Source organism: Cupressus sempervirens, chromosome 11 (assembly GCF_028749045.1).
Source record: "Cupressus sempervirens isolate cs-2001-9-10 chromosome 11, ASM2874904v1, whole genome shotgun sequence".
Lineage (NCBI taxonomy): Eukaryota > Viridiplantae > Streptophyta > Pinopsida > Cupressales > Cupressaceae > Cupressus > Cupressus sempervirens.
Genome location: NC_143128.1, coordinates 475,533,018 through 475,559,764, shown reverse-complemented (window position 1 = coordinate 475,559,764; position 26,747 = coordinate 475,533,018).

Genomic DNA, 26,747 nt, shown 5'->3' with positions numbered 1-26,747 from the left:
TAGAATAGTACATTTAGCTTAAATAGGAAAGTTGTACCACTTTATCCTTGCGAGTTTAGCTTTGCATAACATTGTTGGTTCTTGGACAATTTCACTCTTTCTCTTGTTTTTGAATCTCTCATTTCATGGTGCACCTTGTAAGGGGCTATGCATCTAATCTCATTTGAGAGCTACAACATTCCTTTTACACCCTTTGCATGTCATGACTAGGGAGCTCTAAGTCACCATTCAAGCTTCTCAATTTATGAGATCCCTTGGATAGAAGGACTTAGAAAAGTGCACTCTTTTGTTTCAACATTTTTGTCTCCCACCATGGGGCAAAACAACCTTCTCAATCTATGAGATCCCTTGGCTAGAAGGACTTAGAAAAGTACACTCTTTTGTGCCAACATTTTTGTCTCCCACCATGGGGAAAAATAACCTTGTTTTTCCTTCATTCTTTTATTTTCGTTCTTTGTATTACTTGTTGTTTCGGCTATTTTGGGTTTCTATTTTTGCAGACAGAAAAGTTGTTGGATACTTTGTTAGTATCATGTGATAGTTTCTACTACTATTGTGTGTTAATTTTCCAATATCATATGACCTTTTCTTCTACTATTGTGTGATACATTACTAGTTAAAGTATCACACACATGTATATATTTTATTACATGTCCATCTATATTCTATCATCTGACTTTACACAGAGTATCGCACAAGCAAAAAATATCACCTCAATTTACAATGAAATGTCATACAATAGTTTTGTAGGTAGAAGTATCGTCTAGATAGTTTTGGTTAGCTGATTCGAGTTCTAGTTTGTATTCTTTGGTTCTAAGGCTTCTTATTTTAGGTTTTATCGTTTCTTGATAGTTTAATCAAGGGAATTGCAGGGTTTATTTCAGATTTTCTAACATTTTTTATGCCCTAATTTGGTTGTTTTGGGGGGAATTTGTGTTGCTTGATCGCTAAAACAAAACAAAAAAATAATGTTTGTCAAATACAAAAGGGCTACTAAAGCATTTGAAAGGCTACCAAAGCAAAACAAACAAATAAGCTTTTGTGTATTTGCTTTCATTTTCAAGTGCAACATGATGCTACTCATTTCATTTCAATAGGCACATAAAACTTGTGAGCAAGGTTCATTATTGGTAGGAGAGTATGCTCTTCACCTTATAGGTGAATCATAAATCTTGACCTTTCATTGGATCTCAAAAGTGAGTGGAATACTCCACTTTTTAGTGGTTTTAATTGATCTTCTTAGCATGTTTGGGGGAAGCACTAAGGAATAGGAGAGTGTGTTCTTCACCTTCCAGGCTGAATCAAAAATCTTGACTTCTTTAGTGTTAATCCATTTTGTTTCAAACTCCTAGTGAGATATCACCTTTAGGGGGCCTGCTATTAGTGGAAAGATACCAATAAGAATGACCTAAAGTGGGAAAGAGAAAAACCCAAATAACTCGACCCACTAGAATCACAAGCCCCATGACAAATGCCAAAGCCTTGGGGGGCATAACACTTGTCTTTACCTAGGGGGAGTACTTTGTTAGAATATATAGTCTACTGATATAACTGAGGGGTGGGGGGGTGAATCAATTATCCAACTAATATCATAATTATCAACCTTAAAAAAACTTAACCATATGAGTAATATAAACTAAAACCACAACAAGATACTCATACACAATAAGACTAGATATGTTAACTAGGGAAACCCTTGATCAAAGGGAAAACCTCGATGGGGATGGTACCCACAAGATGATGTACTAATATAAATATTCCTTATTAGAGGATGGACCCTATTAGGAGTCTATGAATACATTTATTACATGAGTCCATGTTAGGAGACTTTGAATCCCTATTAGGAGTTGTGTCAACCCTATTAGGAGTTGTGGAATTAACCCACTATTCAAATGATCTATGTATTATTCCTTGTAGAAAATAGAATGGTATTGTATTGTTCCTTCCTCTTTCTTGGTCCTATTAACCGGACCTCTACTCCTTCTGATCTTGTAACCAAATCACAAATCTTGCATCCAATAATCCCTTAGATCACTTACACACATTTAGTAAGCACTCTGCTCCTTTTCACACTTTGCACTTCAACAGTGATCACAATACTTGTATACACACTTTATAATCAAGAAAAACATCTTTCCTTTATACCATATCTTCATAATAATTCTTTGAGTTGGCCTTGAGGCTTTCCCAATTAATTAATTACAATAAGATAATTAATTAATTACAATTACACTAGCACTATTGGCTCATAGTCTATAGAAAACTTCACATGTGTGATACTAGGGCTTCGCACTCAGTAATGACACAAACTAACAATCCTCTGTCACTACATGACTATGTATCTCTTCATTACATCTTAGATGTAAGACTGCCAACAAACATCAAGAACTACTTTCCCAATACTCTATCTCTTAACTGCTCTCTATAAATCAGGTACATCTTTTGTATGTCTTCAACTCAGACTCTACACACTTGACCACATCATTAGGACACTATGTCAAACATGTCTATAACTACACATCACTAGACATTCAAACTATTGTCCATACCATCAAGATCTATATTTGCTACTTAGCTATCTTTATAGAAATTGTTCTATGTTGACATCAATGATAAACATAGTCATGAATGCAACATGTCAATTCTCTCCAATGCTCAGGATAATCCCCAAAGTATTATCATCAACATTCATGCTAACATACTTGTGGGATTGGGACCATGAGGAAATCACTAGGTGAGAATACTTGAGCTACTCTTGTCATCGCAAGGTGCATTACTTATCGCAAGATAAGGTGTCCTATTATCAAGTGCAAGAGGGGTGTTGTGAACAAGACCCTTTCTAAACACTTTAGAATTTAGAAGTTTCCTTTATTACTCACTCAACATCTTGGAGCAATGATTGATCTTAGTGGACTACCTAGATCATGCCAAGATTTTACACTCACCATTTTTGTCCCTTTGGTTGTGTTAATATCGCTTCCATGAAAAATCCAACATCTATTGTGGAAAATCGCTTTATTTAAGGCAAAGGGGCATCAACTATGGGCCGATTTGTTGAGAAATGAATTGTGACTCTTAGGTAGATCTTGATTGATGTGTTCTTCAATATGTTAGACCCATGGGAATTATTTAAACATACATGATGGTAGCATTCATAGAGTTGTTGCTTTACAAACATCACATATTCTTGTATTGACAAGGTTGCTTTGTCCCTTTCTCAATTGTTTGAAGGGAAGTATTTGTGTCATCTACATGCTTTCCAAAAATTACATTCTTGTTGTTAAAAACTAGTCTATGCTTTCTTTAACTATCATTTTGTCTAAACACACACAAAAAGGAGTCACAAAAATTTTTTTGTGTTGACCTTGTATCACACCACTATTGTCAAAAATATTGTATGACACTTCTGGAATGCTAAAACTATCGCATCACCTTACAAATTGTGTCAAACCACTATTCTACAAAATGTTGCATCACCTTTCAGAAACTATTGTATTAGTCAAAATAGTCACCTACCTATTATAGAAAGTATCGTACAATCATTTATGTTAAACTTATGTCAACTAGCTTTCTACATATTGTTGCATGGTCTTGTTGCTTAAAAATTTTGCTATTTAACTATGTTCTAGTTGGTTAGGGGTGTTCTAACTTGATTCTACTATGTCCCTAGTCTGTAATTTTCTCATTTGATAATGTCTTATGCTTAAAGGATGAACTTAGCTTCTTGGATTCAAAATTAACGTCATGGATCATTCACTTGTCAAACTCAATTACCTTACTTGTCTTGGCTAATTTTTATTGGGCTTCTTGCCTCGCTCTCAACTTAAGTTTCTAGTGTCATAAATTTCTTGGGCACTCTTGAAAAGCTACTCTATATTTGTTACATTTATTTGACAAGTGAACATCTTGACCATACAAGTTTAATTCTCAAAAGGATTTATATAATCCTATTATGCTAAAATAATTACTCTTACATGTCGGTTGCGACTACGCTACAAGTTGGCCAAGGAAACTATCCCTCCTTCAATTTTGAAAAATTACCTTCTCCCACCAGGCATCTGCATAAGAAATATTTTGAGGGAGAACCTATATTTGACAAACAAAATGAAGACAAATCTACTAACTGATATGATCTTCTTAGCTACTTGGGCAATTCTTTTGATACTCCCATAGACACTCCAAGAGTTGCAAATGGTGTGTCACTCACCATGAATCAAGAAGAAGGAAACCACCATTTAGAATAATTCTTTATATTTAAGGAAGAAAAATCTTGGTTAGAAAAAGGAAAGACTTGAGGAAGCTAGACGTATGGCCACTAGGGAATCATCTCACCTACATGCAGAAACTAATCCTCACAACTTTGAGAATTGACATACCAATGCTACTTATAGTAATCCTTTTATAAGTCAACCACTCTTTGGTAATAATGGAAACAATACTCCTCTTAGAGCTCCTAGATCACATGCTAAGGGGTATGCATCACCACCTAGATGCTCACAACATTCTCATCATGGAAGCGAAGTAGACAATGAAACTAATAGTGAGGACCTCATAAAGTTCCAACAAGATGAATATCTCTAGAAACTTATGCATAAGGCTTTAGAGAAAAATGGTGATCTATACTTCAAATATATGAAAAGTAGAGGTTTGAGAATACCACATGATTTTGATTTTCAATGCATTATACAAAAGGAGCCAACAAAAGTGAGCTTATCAAGAAAGCGGTTCAAGAATTGTGAAACCAACTCGCACTTATGCAAATGGAAAAGGAGAAGCCAAAAACCTCATTTTTTGAAGCTATATGTACTCTTCCTTTAAATAAGAGTCTTTACATGATGTCATTTCCAAGGGATATAGAGGTTCCCAAGTATGAAAAATATGATGGAAATGGTGATCCACATTTTCATGTGAAACACTTTCATGCTATTAGCATAGATTTCATGCATGAGGACACATATCTTATGATATTATTTCCTATGAGTTTGAAGGGACAAGCCATGTAATGTTTTACTAATTTATCACCCCCTCTTAAGACCTTTGATGAGCTTGCGCAAAGATTCATCCAACACTATTCATACAACATCAAGTTACCATGTTGGATCTATGTAATATCAAACAAACACAAGGAGAACCTTTCGCCACATACTTACAAAGATGGAGGGGGTTATATTCTAGATACCCCCATCAAATCTTGAAAATTGAAAAGATTGATATCTTTTTCAATACTCTTGCACCAAAATTATACTATGATCTTCAAAAGAAATTATTCACCACATTCAATGACATGGTTGAAAGCGCTTATCGAATAGAAGATGTTTTTGTTAAGAAGGGAGATGTTTTCCTCAACAAAGATAAGAATGGCAATGGGAATGGAAAAGATAAGGGTAAACCATGGAACAAAAATAATTATGTCGTCAATGGTGTGGTGGATGTGCCTAAGATGAAGGAACCCATCTTTCATTTGACCAATATTATCTATGTTGCCAAAAAACAAGAGACAACAAGGTCTAATGCTTCTAACAAATTATAGTCTTTCAACAATTCTAAGACTCCTTTAGACCTAGACATTCTTATACTCCTATGGTTGATACATATGATGTGGTTTTGAAGACCTTTCTTTTCAAAAAACTCATTATTCTTTGTGACAATTCATGACCCTATGACCCCCCACTTAAACATGAATGGTGGAAAGATGACCAATTCTACAATTATCACAGAAATAAGGTTCATAATACTAATAATTTCTTCACACTTAAAGATGTCATACAAGATCTTATTGATGAGGGGAAGTCATTACTGATGTCATAGTAAATAATTTTTATTACAAGGCTTTTAAGATACCATTGCCTAAGTACAAAAAAAGAGAGACATCGAATGCTAACAAGAAAGGAAATGATGCTAAGATCAATTACACATATGCAAACACAGACAACGTTATCAACATGTTGGAGCCTAGTGAGAATGTCTAAGGGTGGAAGAGAAAGAGAAAAATAGCAATGAGGTTGTTTATGTTCTTGAGGAATAAAATTTGGCTCTTGAGCCTAGGGTGGAAACTGAGGGCCTACTACAAAAGGAATAAAAGCCAAATTATGTGTCACAACTACATGTCTCCCATGATATGATGGAAGAAGAAGCATTGCCTAAGCTACCCCAAGTACAGGAGGTATGGGTTGCTCCTCATGAGCCAACACATACTCTAGAGGGAGAAACCTTATTGCAATAGTTAGAAGCACAATGAGTATAGCTTGAGGCAAAGTTTGCAAGGAGGCTAGACGCCCAACAACAAGAGCATGAAGTGATTATTGTAAAGGAGATGGCTTCAAAAAAGGAATAATGTGAGAAGGAACTATAAGAAAGGATGATGAGCATTATTAGTGCTACATCATATGCAAAAGACACACAACTATCCATCCCTCCCACATCACAAAAGCATGTACAAGTGTAGGAAGTACAGCCCCTTGTTTGCAAGGACTCACATGAGCTAGTGAAGAACATACTACCAGCCATACCATCAGAGCTAGGACCTGCTAGCCAAGAGGATTCAAAGGTTGCAAAGCACAACAATTTGGCCAAGGCTAATTTCCTAGACTCAATGCCATCAACAGGATGCCCCATTAGGCATCTAGCTCTACAATAGTGCATGTTGGCTCAGGTCGTGCTCATTCTAGAGCATGAGGAACATTTTCACAAAGAAGAGAAAGCATGTTTTGCTCAAGTTGACAATGTCCCAGTGTTGGAAAGCTTCATTGTTTTCAACATTGGGAGGAAGGTGTTCCATGCAATAGTGTACTTGTCATGCTTCCTATTATTTTCAGTTGCCCACATGCATGAGAAAGAAATCAACTAGTAAAGAAGGGCAGCTACTTCAACAAACCAATTAATAGGTGTGTTTGACTTTCCATATTTGTAAATTCATGTGCATATTGGAGTAGGTGTTTTCCATCTTTTCAAGAAGTGCATAAGCATGGGCTATTTCCCTATGAAATAGCAAAGTTTTGAGGTTTTGTAGTTGTAGAGGTTGTAGTTTTTATGGTTACTTACAAAATAAGGGCTCATTATTGTTACTTTATACCCCAATGGATTGTTTAACGCCACTGGTCCATGCTTAGCAAGCAAGCATCCCCTTTGAGTCACCAAAAATATTAGCCATTTTTAGGCCCCACCCCTTGCCAAAACTCTACTGTTACCAGTATTTGCGAATACCCAAGGTGATGGCCGTGTCCCACATACATTGAATTGTTCATGATTGCCATGCAAACATATTAGGGATACTTAAAAAGCTTATTTCTTCTTTTATACCCCTAAGTCTTTAAAAATCCTTTGCATTGAATGAAAGATCTTGAGTTGCAATGATGTGAACACCCTTCATTACCCTATCACTCTTGTTTAAGACTTAAACATCAGATGGGTTGCTAAGGTGTGAATAGTCAAAATTCACGGTTAGCACAGCTTCACAACTGTCTGGGCTAACATTCAGATTTAAGTTGTGAAAGAGCAAAAGTCATCAATCACATCATTGTAGGTAGTATCTAGCAAAAGTTATTTTAAATTGTGAAGTTGTGATATGAAATACAATAGTTAAGTTCATGGTTTTTTCATATTTGCATACAATTAAGGTCAACCTGAGATTAGAGTGGTGAGGTTGTGATATTGCTTTGTTTGCACCGTTACACACAATTAAGGATACCTTGGGATTTGGGCTTTAAAGCAGTGAAATGCTTTGGTGACATTCTTGCAATGTTAAATGCTAAACTCCATTTTCAAGTTGCAAGGGAGTGATGAGTAGACACATGTCTTGATGGGCCCAATTCATATGGAATGTTTTCATCACATTTTCGTAGGGTCAAGAGGCAGTTTAATATTCATCATTTTGAAGAAATGTCTTCTTGATAAATGCATCTTAACTTCAATTGACTATCACTCCATTGAAAAGCAGTCAACCTTAACTTGGGAAGTTGTGAATGGCTAACCACGACAGCTAATAGTTTTAGTCAAATTCAGTCATCACTCTTGATGGAGCCCATAATTTGGGTCTCTATTCTTCATTATGCAAAGGAACATATCCAGTTATAGTGGAATTATCCAATCAACTTAATTTCAATCAACACATATAGGATGTAGTAAGTAATGATGGAAGCATTTTGATTGCTTTATTGGCCTCTAGAATCTATTATAAAGCAAGGAGAGTAAGAATTGAGACAGGGTGGGATCTACTTCTATCTATATACACACACTATTGGAGGATGTTATCATTGTTACTACCATGGACATTAGAAGTGTTGGAGATGATCTATAGTTGACTCATTGTACATTGCAACTAAAATGGTACATAAGGCTTTCAAGGTTCAAACTTGTATTGTATTATCAGAAGTTGAGACTGCAATTGTAGATATGAATATAGATAAAGTTGAAGATTTTGTTGAGGATTTACATGAATATTTCAAAGAGTAAATGTTTTCTTTTACTTAGTTGAGCCATGGTGGTAGAGCCATGTTACTCAAACTATTATGAATGTATTAAAGGTAATCATAGATTTAAGGTTTTTCAGAGCTGGAGACAGGAAATATTGTCAAGAAACCAATGACATGTCCTTCACAAATCAATGATAACTGGCATATAACCCACATGTGATTATATTGAGATTTGGTTCTGCCACCTATACAATTTGAGCAACTGTCGAAAATGAAATAGTACGGAGCCAAACATATCATTCCAAAGAGGAAATACCTATGATTACATATTAAAAAGAGCAAATACTTAAAATAACCATTGTGGAAATCTATGTGGAAATCTATTATTGCAAACTGATATCAAACAACATTTATGATTTGTTTGTAAAAAATACACAGGTAAGTGTTTCAAATGAAAATAATGAGTATCGTATATGAATAGTTGCATCTTCCCATGGTGTATTTGATGACAATAGATATCGTCATATGAAATAGTAATGTAATTATAATTCAATAAACTGGTCCAAGGTCTACGTCACATATGAACTGTGATTGATGGAAAAAGGTTTAGATACCCATGGTAGAATCAAAGAAATGTTAGATTGTAATCATAGTACCATCCAAAGTTTTCAAAACATCAAATAGGCTACAAGAGAGGACATCCTTTAAATAGAAATTGCAAGCATTTCACTTCCATACATAAAAGGACTCTTATGTGTGAGAGTGCAGAGTAAATGCACTAAAAAATAATATTATTGTCTGGAGTTTAAAATTGGAATGATAATGAGTTATGAACATTTTTTATGTCAAATAAATGTCATCACATCACTGCCTCTGTTCCATCAGTAAAAGCATGTGAATTGTTTCTAGAGTTGGGTAGTAAAATCCAAAATAGGAGCCTCCCAAGCAAGGATTTTGAACTACCTATTAATAACCGGTATTTGATAATTAGTGTCTAATTTTATTACATATTTATTGCAAGTGGAAGGATTCCACATGGATTTGGAATCTGGAGATTGGAAGCACAATGCAACAACTATCATAAGGAACTGAGGAAATAGAGAGTTTAAGTGGTGTACAACAAAATAGAGGCCTTCGTATTAAAAAAGGGAGCAATAGGATTGAGAGTTTGCAACACCATTTTCACCTATGGAAGGTTTTATAGCTAGAAGATGACAACACTCAGAAGCATGTACGTGGAAGATGAAGACCAAGGAAATTTAAACATATGAAATTGCATTCAAGTGGTGGATGCAAAGAGCACATATACATGCCAATGAAGAAATATAAGGAGTGATTAAAATGCTAGTTATGTTTGGATATAACTAAACCATGTTTAATGTTGGTTAGTTATTATTATGAAAAGTTGTGGTACTTAAGAAGCAACTGACACCCTTCTTCCCTCTATAAATATATGACATGCAAAATCAAATAGGACCACCATTTTTATTTTAAAAAGCTCTCTGAATTCTTGAAGCATATATGATATTGAAACTCCTTCCTTGAAAAGATTGAATTTTGAACCAAGCTTTTGGATGTTGAATTATTGGGCATATATTTCTATATTGTGTGAGATATAATTGTGTTGAGTGGAGCATCAGCATTTGAGTGTCTTCAATATGAATTTCTCCACTGTATAATCAGTAAGAATTCTATTTTCTTTAGAGTTAAATTATTATATGGTTCATCCTTTGTGATCATCTTTATTTTCTATCAATAATCTATTATTAGGATAAGTAGATCAAATTATTTGTCGTTATTTAAACCCAACAAATACAAATATTGTGAAATATTGTTATTGTTTTCTTTATTTGTATCTATTTTGTCCATATAAGGGTTAAAACATCATAGACTGGTTTAAATACATGTAAAAATGAAATAATTTGATGCATCTAGATAATTGAATTGTTTATAGATTTAATATACATAATATCATAGAGTTGTATGTGAAAACATATAGTTTTGACTGTATCGCCCTTTTAAATTTCAGCATTGATCATTAACTTGTTCATATTTCTCAATCTATATGCTAGCAATATTGTAATCTTTTTCTTTTAAAGGTTTGATATCTATTTGTTTTAGTAATTCACTTTTAATCTTATTTTAGCATTCTCAAGTTTATTAAAGTAATCGTATTTCAAAGATTAATACTCACAATTATAAATCTAGAAGTTTCCTTAAAGTCTTGCCATTTTGGGAAATTGTCTTTGCATTGAATCTATTTTCTATAAATGTCTTGGATCCAAGTTTTTTGTCTAGGATTAGGTAGACCAGCATTGGTTTTGTAGAGCCAAAAGCACAGGGGATTTGGATCACATTAATCAATCCCGTCAAGTTGGCCATTACTGGTTGGATATCCCAACATCGAACGAGCAAGACTCATAGGATTCTAATCTATGGTTTTGGGAACCAATAGATTGGCGACTCTATTGGGGAAATTGCAAGTAAGCTTTGCATATTTACTCCATCAAACCAATGAAGAGACTCATTAAAGCACGATTTTTTGGTAAGATTCAGAATTTGTTTTTTAAACATTTACCAAGATTGTGAATAAGTTATTAAGTTTTATTTCATCATTTATCATTTGCTATTTTATACTTTTCAAATTTTATAAATCAGTTTTATATCAGTATTTAAGCATATAGTACATAAAATCCTTCTTGAAGTTGAAAGTTCTGGTTGTGTTCAAAGTTCTGATTTCCACTTAATCTAGATCTTGGTTCCATCTCACATAAATTTTGAAAGCAACTAAATCTAAAGTATTATTGATGTTTTCATAAAATCACTTTTCAAGTTATTATTGGCATTTACTCTACTGAGAAAGCACCTAGACATTTCTTTCTTTCTTTTTTAAAAGAAAGTGGTGACTCTATTGTGTATCAGTAACATATTTTATTGAAGAACTAATCTCTGCTTTTGAGGTTTATATGAGAAATAAATTCAGTGAATCCCAAACCTAAAAGGCTTTAGCAACTAACTTTTGAGAAAAAATCAATAAATAAGAAAGGTAAGAATCAAAGATCAAAGATTTTTTGCACAAGACATAGAAGTTTTTAGGAGAGGACCAACAAGCAAACTAAGGACAATTCAAGTCATAATAGTTCTAAAAAAGAGGAAGATAATTGTAATCCATTTTTTCATATTCCTAGGGTGGATGAAGAGCCAGATTGTAAGATAACTCAAATTTAGGATGATGAAGAGCATGAACAGATAATGTAGTGGGATATGATTATAAAGAAAATGACTGAAACAACAAATGGCAGAAATGCAATATTAGCAAAAACATTAAAAATGCAGCTAGAGCATATCCTTGAAAAAATAAGGATATCAAAGGATCTTATTATTTCTCCACTTAGAAAAACTTGCGATGAAGAGAAATCAGATAGGTGGAGAGAAGAAAGATCTAATCAAATTCAAAATGAAGTAAATACATCATCAAAGTATAATCCACCTCATAGAAAGAATTTGGAATCACAATTTGCCACTAGCATAGAAAGGATAAGAATCAAAATAAAAATTTCAATAGGCATTTCAAAAATAATCAATGGGCTTGGAATACTAGACAATACACTAGAGGAATCCCGCAAAATAGTGGGAACATCAGACAACCTTGTGGTATGAATCAAAATAATAACAATCAAAATACTCAAGGTTATATGGTACAAAATCAAGGGATTAGGAATCAAGAAATAAGGCATCCATTGACAATTTAAAGATATAGATAGGTTGATTTTGGTGGGATAAGAGGATATCCCAATCCAATCTCTAACAATTTAAGGAATGTTATTCCAAAAAAATTAGGAAATGGGATAGAATCTGTTGAGCGACATGTGATTAATTTGAAAAACATAATCAAAGATATTGAGGAGGATCATGAGGAAATTGATAACAATTAATAAATTCTTAATACACTTACATACATATATCAAATTTTTAGTAAATGAAAACTATGTCATTTTAACATTTTCAATTATTTCTCCTATTAATAATTCTAATTGGTTTCATTTTCTATTCAATTATATTCTTAATACTACTATTAATCTACAATGAAAATTGAATTATAAATAAGAATGTGTGTGTTCATGAAACTTTTTCATGCAATCATTAACTGAAGATGATGTGAAATGGTATAGAATTTTGCCAAATGGATCCATTTCTAAATGGTGCAATTTTGTTGATCAGTTTATTGAGCAATTTGGTGATCACAATGACACATCTTTTGTGTCACATAAATTGACAAGTAGTAAGAAGAATACAAATGAATCAGTATTAGAATTTAATAAAATATTTAACAAAGTTTTAAATAGGATCCCTAGAGAGACTAGACTAGTGGATTCTTTCCTAGTTGATTTTTACTCAAGTGCATTCGATAGTAAAAATCATTACAAGATAAGATCTCAGAAACCCTCTTCACTGCCACAAGCTTTCAAAGTTGCTATGATGATTGAGAATGACAAGAAAGTAGTAGGCAAAATCAACAAACGAGATGATCCAAAATTATATAATCCTAAAAATCCTAAAAAGGATGAATTAAAAGAGATTATGGACATGCTCAAAGATATGAAGACTAAAAAAAATAGAAATGAAAGGCTGACATTCCACAGAAATGACAAATTAAGACTTCAAGACATGCCATACAATACAAACTTGAAAGATGGAAAATCAAAAAAGCTAAATTATGCCAAAGATACCCTTGATCCTTTAAAGAAAACCAACATTGTTGATGATGGGCCATGGTGTGATGTGTTTAGGCTCCCCCATGATCCTAAGTATTGCACTATTACACAATCTATTTTTGAGGAGGAAGACCAAGAAGGTGAAGAACAACTTGTTGCTAATGCTATGTCATTAGAACCATTATGGGGAAAAGATGAGGATGATTCTACAAAAGAAGACCAAAGTTATGATTATCACTATAGGGGATTTAATCATCAACATTGTATCTAGCAGATTCTTTCAAATGAGGAAGATATACCTACTTTACAGGAAATTGACAACTAAGGAAAGGAAGGCTTATACTATCATAGTTGAAGAGCATGCTAAACACACCTATCAAAAAAGAAATAAAAACAACACTGCTGATCAAGGTAATCCTACTGGTATATTTGCAAAAAATCAGCAATAGGTAGAAACATCTAAAAAATGTGGAAATCAAATTCAGGCTAAACAAAAGAAAAGTAATCAGTCTCCTAAACTAACCAAATAGCCAATCAAGCACAATAGTGGTAAGAAAATATATAACTATCATAATTTTATTAATCATGCATTGTCTCAATTGAAAATTATTGTTCCTCTAATGGAAATGATGAAATATCTTGATTACAAGGAGAAAACTTTGAAGATATTATCTAGCATAGAGGATATTAATAATAAAAATGATGTAAGAAATAATAAAGAACCACCTATTGTGCATCTAGGGACAACATTGAATAAAAATTCAAATCAAGTAGACTCATTTTATTTAACATTGGTGATAAATAACAAATTGGTAAATAATTGTATGATTGATTATGATGCAGCAGTTCATATCATGTATGTTGATGTAATGAAAGAAATAGGCCTCAAAGTAGATACTCCTTATGGAATGTGCTATGTTATGGATAACAAATATATCCTAGTAGTTGGTATTATTAAAAATGTTGAATTTTGATTTCCAACATTTCCACATATATCATACAAGATTGACATCACTGTAGTTGAGATTTGAGCTAGTTACAACATGTTGTTATCTAGACAGTGGTCAAATTTTGGTTGGTGGCAATGTATAGTTGGATTTTTCCTACACTACCATTCTAGTAGGGGGCAAAGAAATTAGAATTGAAAAGGAAACCCAATTGTATTACCTTATTGAAGATTACAGTCTGAATCCTGAAGTCAATTTTTTCCATTCTGACATGGATAATTTCCAAGTAAGTATAACTAAATCTACTTTTCAAATTGTTAACCCAATTTCAATACATGCAAAGGAAAATTGTGATAACATTTGGTAGATTTTCTTTGACGGTGCATTTAGTAAGGAAGGAAATGGGGCCGGTGTTGTATTTATTTCACCATTAGGTAAAAAAATTAAATTTTCTTTTCTATTAAATTTTGAGTGTACTAATAATATTGTTGAATATGAGGATTTGATTATTGGTCTTGATATTGCTAAGATTGATGGGATTAAATTACTCATTGTTTTAGGGGACTCAGATCTAATTATGTCCCAAATTAGGCATAAGTTTTCCACTAGGAAGCCAAGATTGAAACAATATTGTAACTACATATGGGTTTGTTAGAGTCTTTTTATGCTTTTTCTATAAAGTGGATTGATAGGTTAGATAACAACTTGGATGATATGATGGCCAACCTTGTTGCTAGACAAATTGATCTTCCATTTGATGAGGTTATTCAAGTAGAAATGAAAAATAGACCTTCAATACCAGATAACATGCAAAATTGGCAAGTCTTTGAAGATGACAAAGATCTCATTAGGTTTTTAACTTGTGAGGAGGATTATGAAAATTAGGTCATTGATTGGAATGGATGTGTGTAAGAAGAAGATGGCAAGGAAATGTTATTTGGAAAAGAAATAGTTCAATTAAAGACAAACAAAATACCTAAAGGTCTTGTGGCCTTAGAAAGAATATTTGATGAAAGAGAAAGTGCAAAACCTAGCAAATCCACTAAAATCCAAAACAATATCAAGGAAAGAAATTTAGGAAGTGAAAATTCTCCTAAAAATGTTTATATAGGGAAGAAGTTATCATCCAAGATTAGGGTTGAGTTGATTTCCTTTTTGAGGAAATACAGACATGTTTTTGCTTGGAATTATGATGAGCTTAAAGTTTATAGGGAAGACTTATTTCAACATGAGATACCATTCAAGCCTAATGCTAAACCTTTTAGGTAGAGACAATGCCCAATTAATCCCACTCTAGCCCCAAAGATGAAGGATGAACCAATTAAACTGAGAGATGCCAGAATCATTAAACCTATTAGGTACTCTACATGGGTTTCAAATTTAGTGCCAGTTAGAAAAAAGAATGGCAATATTCAATTGTGTATAGATTTCAAGAATTTGAACATATCTTCTCTAAAATATAATTATGCATTACCTAATATGGAGATCTTACTGCAAAAGGTGACTGGTAATGGACTGTTATCCATGATGGATGGATTTTTAGGCTATAATTAGGTTAAGGTCAAAGAGTCTGAACAATATAAGATTTCTTTCACGTCTCCTTGGGGTACTTACAAAAATGCTAGGATGCCTTTCGGGTTAGCAAATGTGGGAGCTACCTTTCAAAGGGCAATGGATATTGCCTTTGATGGACTAATTGATCTAATTATGGTAGTTTATTAGGATGACCTCATTGCCTATTCTAAGCTAGCAAAAGATCATTGTAAACATTTGGAGAAAATTTGCTTAAGAGCTCTTGAATTCAAAATTTCCTTAAACCCTAAAACATGTCATTTTGGAGTTACAAAAGGGAAATTATTAGGGTATATTGTCTCTAAAGAAGGGTTAAGGATAGATCCAAAAAGAGTAGCAATCATCGATAATATTCAGATTCCTAAAACAACCAACCTGGTATCCAGTCATTCTTTGGGAAAATTAATTTTGTGAGGAGATTTGTTTCTAATTTTGCTAAGATTATTAAACCTATTGCCAAAATGCTTAAAAGGGAGCAAAGGTAGCATGGGATAATGAAAATATAGGAGCATTTCTTAAGATAAAGAAAGCTATAAAGGAAGCTCTAGTTTTTAAATCTCCCAACTTTAAGAAACCTTTTCAAATATTCTCTTTCATGTCTTACCATACTATAGTTGTCATTATGTTGCAAAAGAACAATGAAGGACATGAATAGTTGATTCCATTCTTTAGTAAGAGTGTACAAGCTACTAAACTTAATCATGATATAAATGAGAAGCAGTCTTATGCCCTTGTTAAATAAATTAAGTCTTTTCAACCTTATTTGGTTGGAGCCAAAATCATTCCTTATGTACCTAGTGGTTCTATAAAAGATATATTTAGACAGTCTGAAACTACTGGAAGACAATGTTGGTGGATAAATCAAATACAGGATTTTAATATAGATGTCCAAATCACAAAATTATTCAGATGGCAAGGATTGGCTAAACTTATGGTAGAGTCAAATTTGGAAGGTGCGCAAGTCAATTAGATTACTAAAAATCATACTAAGGTTAGTATTGAAAGATGCCCTTGCTATACTAATATAGTTTACTATTTAAGGTATACAAAATGTGGAGATAATCTAAGTGATAATCAAAAAAGAACTACTAAATTATAGGCTACTAAGTATGTCCTAATTCAGGGAGATCTATATTGGAAAAATCAAGATGGAATTTTACTTTTATGTTTGGATATTTCTCAATCTGCAATTATTCTTAAAGAAATGCATGAAGGAGTATGTAGTGGTCATTTTTCAGCTAGGACCACAGTGCACAAAATATTGTGAGTAGGTTACAATTGGCCCCAACTTTTTAATGATTGTCATGCTTATGTGTGAAAGTACAAGGCTTGTCAAAAATTCTTAAGTTAAAATATGATGGTGCCCTTCCACTAAGAACATTAGAAGAAAAGGAACAATTCCAAATGCAGGGAATTGATTCCATCGAGGAAATTAGTGATAAATCAAGTGGAGGACACAATTGGATTCTAGTGGCTTCCAACTACTTTACAAAATGGGTAGAGGTCATACGTACTCGATAGCCTATAAGCAAAGTAGTGATTAAGTTTCTTACTGAGAATATCTTAACTAGATCCGAAGACCCTCAAAATATTATAGCAGATAATGGTATGTGTTTTAGATCTAACAAGTCTGCTAATTTTTGTAGGAAATATGGTATAACCGTATCATACTCAACTATGTATCATCCTCAAGGCAATGGACAAGCTAAGTCTAGTAACAAAAACCTCTTGAAGATTATCAGAAGGATGTTGGATAATAACAAACTCACTTGGGACTCAAAGTTGAATTTGGCATTGTGGGTAGACAGAATCACTCTAAACAAATCTATTGGTTTCTCTCCTTTTAACTTGGTTTGTGGTAAAGAAACGAAGCTTCCTTTAAGAAATTTACTTCATGTTTACAAATTTTTTACTGAGAAGAAATTAGAGGATATCAATTTCATGGAAAATAGATCGAACACACTAATTGAGGTAGATGAAGTAAGGAGGCTTGCATAGGAACAAAATATTAATGAACAACAAGTTAAATTTCTTCATGAAAAGAGAACTCTAAAATGATCTTTTAAGGTAGGTGGTTGGGTTCTAAAATGGAATGAAAAAGATCAAGACAAAGGGAAACATGGTAAGTTTGATGCCTTATGGTTAGGACAATTTATCATATTTGAAAAGGTTGGGGAATACTCTTATTTTTGTAAGATATAGATGGTCACGTATAGGATTTTCCAATTCATGGATAGTACCTTAAACCATTCTTTCAATGAGCATATAAAGGGAGTTCTTTTTCCTTTTCCTATTTTTTTTAATTTTTTTTTCTTAGATTTTTATCTATATTATTTCATGAACTGGTTACTCCCTATGTTTTGGCAGGTCTCCTCCTCTAGAGACAGGTGTAATTCTTACTATGCTCACAAGGAACATATGTCCGCAGGAACATATGGAGCCCAAAATTTGGGTCTCTGTTCTTCATTATACAAAGAAACATATCCAATTATTGTGGAAGAATCCACTCGACTAAATTTCAATGAACACATACAAGATGCAATAAGCAATGATGAAAGCATTTTGATTTCTTTATTGACCTCTAAAATCTGTTATAAAGCAAGAAGTGTAAGAATTGAAATAGGGTGAGATTTGCTACTATCTATATACACACACTGCTAGAGGATGTTATCATTGTTACTACCATAGACAGTAGAAGTGTTGGAGATGATCAATATTTGACTCATTGTACATTGCAACTAAAATGGAACATAAGGCTTTCAAGGTTCAAACTTGTATTGTATTATCAGAAGTTGAGACTACAATTGCATAAATGAATATAGATAAAGATGAAAAATTTGTTGAGGATTACCATGAATATTTCAAAGAGTAAATGTTTTCTTTTACTTAGTTGGGTCATGGTGGTAGAGCCCTATTACTCAATTTGGGTTATTGTTATGAATGCGTTAAATGTAATCATAGATTTAAGGTTTTTCAGAGCTGGAGATGGGAAGTATTATCAAGCAACCAATGACGTGTCCTTCACAAAACAATGAACAGGTATATAACCCACATGCAATTATATTGAGATTTGGTTCCATCACCTGTACAATTTGAGTAATTATCAAAAATAAAATAGTACAAAGCCAAACATATCATTCCAAAGAGAAAATACCTATGATTACACATTAAAAAGAGAAAATACCTAAAATAACTATGGTGGAAATCTATGTGGAAATCTATTATTGTGAATTGATATTAAACAACATTTATGATTTATTTGTAAAAAATGCACAGGTCAGTGTTTCAAATGGAAATAACAAGTACAATATATGAATACTTGCATCTTCCCATGGTGTATTTGGTGATAATATATGGCATCCTATGAAATAGTAATGGAATTATGATTAAATAAATTGGTCCAAGGTATACATCACATATGAACTATGATTGATGGCAAAAGGTTCAGATATCCATGGTAGAATCAAAGCAATGTCAGATTATAATCAGAGTACCATCTGGAGTTTTCAAAACATCAAACATGTTATAGGAGAGCCTACCCTTTAAATAGAAATTGCAAGTGTTTCACTTCCATACATAAAAGGAATCTTTTGTGTGAGAGTGTAGAGTAAATGCACTGAAAAACAATGTTATTTCTTGGAGTTTAAAATTGGAATGATGATGAGTTATGAACATTTTTTATGTCAAATAAATGTCATCACATCACCACCTATGTGCCATTAGTAAAAGCATGTGAATTCTTTCTAGAGTTGGGTAGTAAAATCCAAAATAGGAGCCTCCCAAGAAAGGATTTTGAACTACCTATTAATAACAAGTATTTGATAATTACAGTCTAACATTATTACATATTTATTGCAGGTGGAAGGATTCCGCATGGATTTGGAATCTAGAGATTGGAAGCACAATGCAACAACTATCATAAGGAACTGAGGAAATAGAGTTTAAGTGGTGTACAATGAAATAGAGGCCTTCGTATTAAAAAAGGGAGCAATAGGATTGAGAGTTTGCAACACCATTTTCACCTATGGAAGGTTTTATAGCTAGAAGATGTCAACACTCAGAAGCATGTACGTGGAAGATGAAGACAAAAGAAATTTAAACATATGAAATCGCATTCAAGTGGCGGATGCAAAGAGCACATATACATGCCAATGAAGAAATATAAGGAGTGATTAAAATGCTAGTTATGTTTGGATATAACTAAACCATGTTTAATGTTGGCTATTTTTTATTATGAAAAGTTTTGGTACTTAAGAAGCAACAGACACCCTTCTTCCCTCTACAAATATATGACATGTAAAATCAAACAGGACCACCATTTTTATTTTAAAAAGCTCTCTGAATTCCTAAAGCATATATGTTATTGAAACTCCTTCCTTGAAAAGATTGAATTTTGAACCAAGCTCTTGGATGTTGAATTATTGGGCATATATTTCTATATTGTGTGAGATATAATTGTGTTGAGTGGAGCATCAGCATTTGAGTGTCTTCAATATGAATTTCTCCACTGTATAATCAGTAAGAATTTTATTTTCTTTAGAGTTAAATTATTATATGGTTCATCCTTTGTCATCATCTTTATTTTCTATCAATAATCTATTATTAGGATAAGTGGATCAAATTATTTGTCGTTATTTAAACCCGACAAATACAAATATTGTGAAATATTGTTATTGTTTTCTTTATTTGTATCTATTTTGTCCATATAAGGGTTAAAACATCATAGAATGGTTTAAATACGCATAAACACAAAATAATTGGATGCATCTAGATAATTGAATTGTTTATAGATTTAATATACATAATATCATAGAGTTGTATGTGAAAACATATAGTTTTGACTCTATCACCCTTTTAAATTTCAGCACTGATCATTAACTTGCTCATATTTCTCAATCTATATGCTGACAATATTCTAATCTTTTTCTTTTAAGGGTTTGATATCTATTTGTTTTAGTAATTCACTTTTAATCTTATTTCAACATTCTCAAGTTTATTAAAGTAATCTTATTTCGAAGATTAATACTCACAATTATCAATCTAGGAGTTTCCTTAAAGTCTTACCATTTTGGGAAATTGTATTTGCATTGAATTTATATGCTATAAATATCTTGGATCCAAGTTTGTTGTCTAGGATCAGGTGGACCAGCCTTGGTTTTGCAGAGCCAAAAGCACAGGGGATTTAGATTGCATCGATCAATCTCATCAAGTTGGCCATTACCAGTTGGATATCCCAACATTGAGTAGGTAACGCTCATAGGATTCCAATCTGCGGTTTTGGGAACCAACAAATCCATTGCATAGAATTAATGCTAAAACCTAGTGAAGGCAACAAAGCTATGAAAACCCATTGTCGCACATTCGCAGGGTTAAGATATGAGTTGAATGCTTAAGTCACAAATTTGTGATATGAAATCGAAGCAATTGTGTAAGTGCTAATCACACCTTCACAAGGTGTGATCTATAGTTAATATCTAATTTTGTGAAGCTGTGAAAGAGTGATGGTAGTGATCTAGAATTGAAATCATGGCATCGCATGGTTTTAGACAGGTTTGTGTTTGGCAGTCTCAATAGAGCGACAAAGGAAAAGATGGCTACTTTGCAGCATCGCACAGTTATAGAATTGCTAGGTCCAAACTGTTGTGAGCATACAAAGTAGTCCATTTTATGTTATTTTCAAGGTCACAATAGTTTATGAGATAAAGTGATTATAGGCTATGAAGCAACAATAAGGCATAAATTGAAGGTGTCACAATTTCACAAGGCCATATGGTTAACCAAAAAAGTGAGTTGTGAAGCCACGAACAAGAAAAGGCATAGGATCAACATAACATAAAAGAGCTAGATGATTTGGCAGAATGCTTAAAAGATATAGAGCCATGTGGAAAAGTTGGTGGTTGAATTTGGTTGACTTGATGACATGGATGACCTGCCACCTTTTGATGGTCTTCATGCCTTGTAAGTTCAAATTTCCTCCTACCACTACCATGGTTATCTATCTACTAGCCAAAGCAGTTATGGCCACTGTTTCTATCTCTTTAGGGCTCAATTTGAACACAAGATTAGATTTTTTGCATGGAGACGTGCATCTAATTGGATTTCCTTTCTGATTCTTAGTTATTGATCTCCTCTACAATCTCAACTCTACCTAGTTGGGGTTTGAACTCAATGTAACACCAGTGTTATGCCTAAACTCTATAAAAGGTACTTGTATATAAGTTTTAGAGATTCTTCTCTATCTATATTTTGCAGTAGCATTATACTTTGCAAAAAATTTCTTACATTAATGAAATATCTCTCTTCGTTACCTCTTTTTTCCATTCATTATTTGTGCATGCATCTTGCCTTGTTTTGAATGTTTCTTTCTAGTTTTTGAAGGTTGTATATTGTGTTCAAATTGTTGATGATCGTTGTACTGTGAAGATTTCTTTCATTTTAGCATTTGATCAGTTCTAAACTTGTATGTGAATTCTTTGAAGGTATATTAGAGTTAATATCTATGTATCTAAGTGTATCAATGATGTTTTGTGCATTCATGGGTAGAGTCGTAACCATCTCAATTAGGTGCATCACTCCCCTTTTCCCTTTCAAAAATTTACTTTCCAGTTCTCCTTCTCCCTTTTCCTCCCAAGCAGTAGTTAGGTGTATCCTAATTGTAAGGAAGTCAACTTTCTTCAGAGACTCAATCTCATAGTTCAAGTACTATAGCTTGGAGGTTGTTTCAGTGTTACAAAAGGTTGCTTACCTCAAGCAAGGGTGCAGAATTTTGTGTCAACAATTTTTGGCACGCCCAATGGGACACAAATTCAACTTCATAAGTCTGTTGGTTAGCTAGTTGAAATCCATTCGCTAAGAAATTGGGTGTTTTTCTTAGTGTCATTAGTGTTGGAGGCATTCATCTAACACCTTGGCGACTCTATGCATCTATCGATTTCAACAGACCAAGTGCTGGTATGATTTTTAGTTTTTATGTTTCTTCATAATTTCTATGAAGGTGCTTGTTTAAATGATTTATCATGGATCCCCTTCATAGAGATGCCTCCCACTTTCCCCCATATCATGAAGAGTCTATTCCTTAGCCCTCCCATACCCTATATCAGCAACAACCTGGTTGTGAGCAACCTGCCTAGTCTTCCTTAGAACCCTATTATTACCCTAGGTAAAAGGTAAGAGAGCTTTATGACTACATAAATATTTTGGGTCTTGAATTTGATGTCATAGATAAAAAAATTCAATTCATTCCTAATCCTTATGGGGATACGAATTGTGGGATTTATGCTTATACTATGATCATTATGACATTTTGACTCAATGATTTACATGGTGAGAATGAGATTTGGGAAAACAACCTTCATGTTTGCAACATGTTGTCTGAGGCCCTTGATATTTTAAATGAGGCTCAAGAGACTCTCCTCCATTTACAATAAGAGCAGGAGGAAGAGTTTATATCAGAAGAAGTTTGAGCAAGAGGCAAGACTCAAGCTTGTCCAAATTCAGAGAGCTCAAGTGCAAGGGCCTCCAAGGAGAAAATTTTCTCACTTCTTGTAGAGCAACTCTCCTATTCTAAAAAATAACTCACAAGAGCCAAATGCCCAGTCACAAGCAACATGGCCAAATCCATTTGAAGAAGAACCATCCTAATGCAAGTTTGTTAGCTTCAGAAGGAGTAAGCCTCCTTAGATTTCTATTCATTGTTGCAATGATCAAGAGCCTACAGCTCCTCAGCTTGATGTTGAGTTGCTACTAAGGGTGGATGAGAAAGAGACAAATAACAATGAGATTGTTCCTATTCTTAAGGAACAAAATTTGGTTCTTGAGCCTAGAGTGGAAACTATGGGACTATTGTAAAAGGGAGAAAAGCTAGACTATGTGTTGCAATAGGAGGTCTCCCATGATATGATGGAAGAAGAAGCATTGCCTAAGTTGCCCCAAGTATAGGAGTTATGGGTTTCTTCTCATGAGCCAACACATACTCCAAAGGGAGAAACCTTGTTGTAGCAGCTAGAAGCACAATGAGTATAGCTTGAGGTAAAACTCTCAAGGAAACTTAAGGTAGAGTTTGCAAGGAAGCTAGAGGCCCAACAAAAAAAGCATGAAGCAATTCTTGCAAAGGAGTTGGCTGCACAAAAGGAATGATGTGAGAAGGAACTACAAGAAAGGTTGATGAGCATGATGATTGCTACACTAGAGGCAAAAGAAACATAACCATCCCTCCCTCCCACATCACAAGAGCCTGTAAAAGAGTAGGAAATATAGCTCCTTTTTTGCAAGGACTCACATGGGCTAGTGGAGAACATACTATCAGTCATACCATTAGAGCTAGCCCCTACTAGCCAAAAGGATTCAAAGGTTGCAGAGCACAACAACATGGCCAAGGTTGATTTCCTAGACCTAATGCCATCAAGAAGATTCCTCATCAGGCATCTAGCTCTATAACATCCATGTTGCCCTAGGTCATGCTCATTCTAGAGCATGAGGAAGGTTTTCACAAAGAAGAGCAACCATGTTTTTCTCATGTTGAAAATGTCTTAGTGTTGGAAAGCTTCATTATTTTCAACATTGGGAGGAAGATGTTTCGTGCAGCAGTGTACTTATCATGCTTGCTACTATTTTCAATTGCTTAGATGCATGAAAAAAGAATTCAACTAGTAAGGAATGGCAGCTACTTTAATAGGCCAATTAATGGGTTTGTCTAAGTTTCCATATTTTTAAATTCATGTACCTATTAGAGTAGGTTTTTTCAAGCATTTCAAGAAGTGCAAGAGCATAGGCTATTTCCTAGTGAAATAGCAAAGGTTTGAGGTTTTGAAGTTGCACAAGTTGCATTTTTTCTAGTTATTTGCAAAACAAGGGCACATTTTTGTGACACTATAGCCCAACGGATTGATTTAGGCCACTGGTCCATGCTTAGCAGGCAAGCATCCCCTCTGAGTCACTAGAAATGTTAGTCATTTTTTGCCCCTGACCTTCCCAAAACTCCAGTGTTGCCAGTCCTCGTGAATACCCAAGGTGATGTCCATGTCCCACATACATTAAATTATTTATGATTGCCATGCAAGCATATTAGGGATTCATATAAACATTATTCCTTCTTTTATACCCCTAAATCTTTTAAAATCCTTGGCATCAAATGAAAGATCTTGAGTCACGATGATGTGAACCCCTTTCATAGCCCTATCGCTCTAGTTTAGGACTTAATCATTAGATGGGTTGCGAAGGTGTGAATGGTCAAAATTCACCATAAGCACAACTTCCCAATTGTTTGGGCTAATATTTAGATTTAGGTCATGAAGGAGTGAAACCTACCAATCGCATCATCGCAGGTAGTATTTGGCTTAAGTTATTTCAAGCTACGATATGAAATAGCAACAATCAAGTTCACAATTTTCACATCTTCGCATGTGATCAAGGTCAACCCGAGATCCAAGTGGTGAGGTTTTGAGATTACTTTGTTTGCATCACACATGGTTAAGGATACCTAAGGTTAAGGCTATGAAGCAGTGAAATGCTAATTTGGTTGCATTCTTGCAAGGTTAAATGCTAAACTACAGTTTCAATTTGTCAGGTAATGATGAGTGGACAGGTGCCTTGGTGGGCCTGATTCATATGGAATGCTTTCAACACATCATCCCTAGGGTCAAGAGGTAGTTTGATATTCATCAATATGAAGAAATGTCATATCAATAAATGTCTCTTAGCTTCAATCAATTATAACTCCATCAAAAAGAAGTCAAGCTAAAGTTGGGAAGTTATGAATGGGTAACCACAAGAATCAATAGCTTCAGTCAGATTCAGTCATCACTCCATCACAGAGACTTAATGCTAAACCTTGGTTTAGGAAGCGAAGATATAAAAGCCCATTATCGCACATTCGCAGGGTTAAAATATGTGCTGAATACTTAACTCACGAAGTTGCAATATGAAATTAAAGTAGTTGAGTAAGGGCTAATCGCACCTTTGTAGAGTCTGATCTATAGTTAAGATCTTACATTGCGAAGCCATGAAATAGTGATGGCATAGACCTAGGACTGACTACCTCCCTCATGTGTGTGAGGAGGATGTGGCGGTGGTACATGTTTCATGTCTTGTAGTTGTATCGCTCCCTCTAACCTCCTAACTCTCTTAGAGTAGTCAAGAAATCCATGTCCTAGAAGCATAATGCCTTAATAGGTCATATAGTAATAAGTTTCCCTAACTCTAGGATGCTCTAACTCTCGTCTAGCTACATCCTGCTCTTGTCTCAACTCCTCAATCCATGCTCACTCATCTATCAGTCGCAGGTCTCGCACAACAATAATGGTTTGTGCATATTGCAGCTTTGTCTCTAGTGCTCTGATCCTCTAGTCTCTAGGATCATCCGTCTCTAGCTATATAGTTGGCCCCTCTCTGCTCTTGTCTACATTGTTGCCTCTCCACCTGAGGTCATCTAACCAAATTCTCCTCCTTTGTTGACTCCTCCTCCTCTACCATATATTCCCTGCTCCTAGACCTAGTCTGATTATTAGATGGACCCCCAAAGCTGCTAGGCCTATCTCCTCTCCCCCCTCCTCCCCCTCCATCTCGTCCATCTCCCTAATATCTTCTATCATCACCTCCTTGTCCATCATCACATGAGCCCAACATGCATTATGAACTTGGGAAATGGGTGTTTCTCATCTCTTGAGTATAATCTGATGAAACTCCTGCATATGTCTATGTAGGCAGATAATCTCAAACCTATCTCTAAAATTCCTGTGTCTATTAGAGACATGCTACATAATCCAACATCAGCATTTGACCCCTATCCTCATCCTCTTGTAATCAGGCATAGGTGGTCATCTTAGTTGGTACTTATTGTCTCTACCCAAACTGTCTCCATACCCAGGTGATGATGAAGTGCACTACGATCCCTACATGCTGACCCACTACTAGTTGGCTTAGGAACATGTAACCCATCTCATCCTAAACCTCCTGCCATACCTCATAGCCTATATAAGGTCTCCACTCAAACATTTCTAGCTCATCAAAGATACATTGTTTGTATGTCACATCCCCACCATGAGGCTATGTTATGAAGCCAGAGTACATGTAGATGTACAAATATCTACACTCCCTTGGTTGCA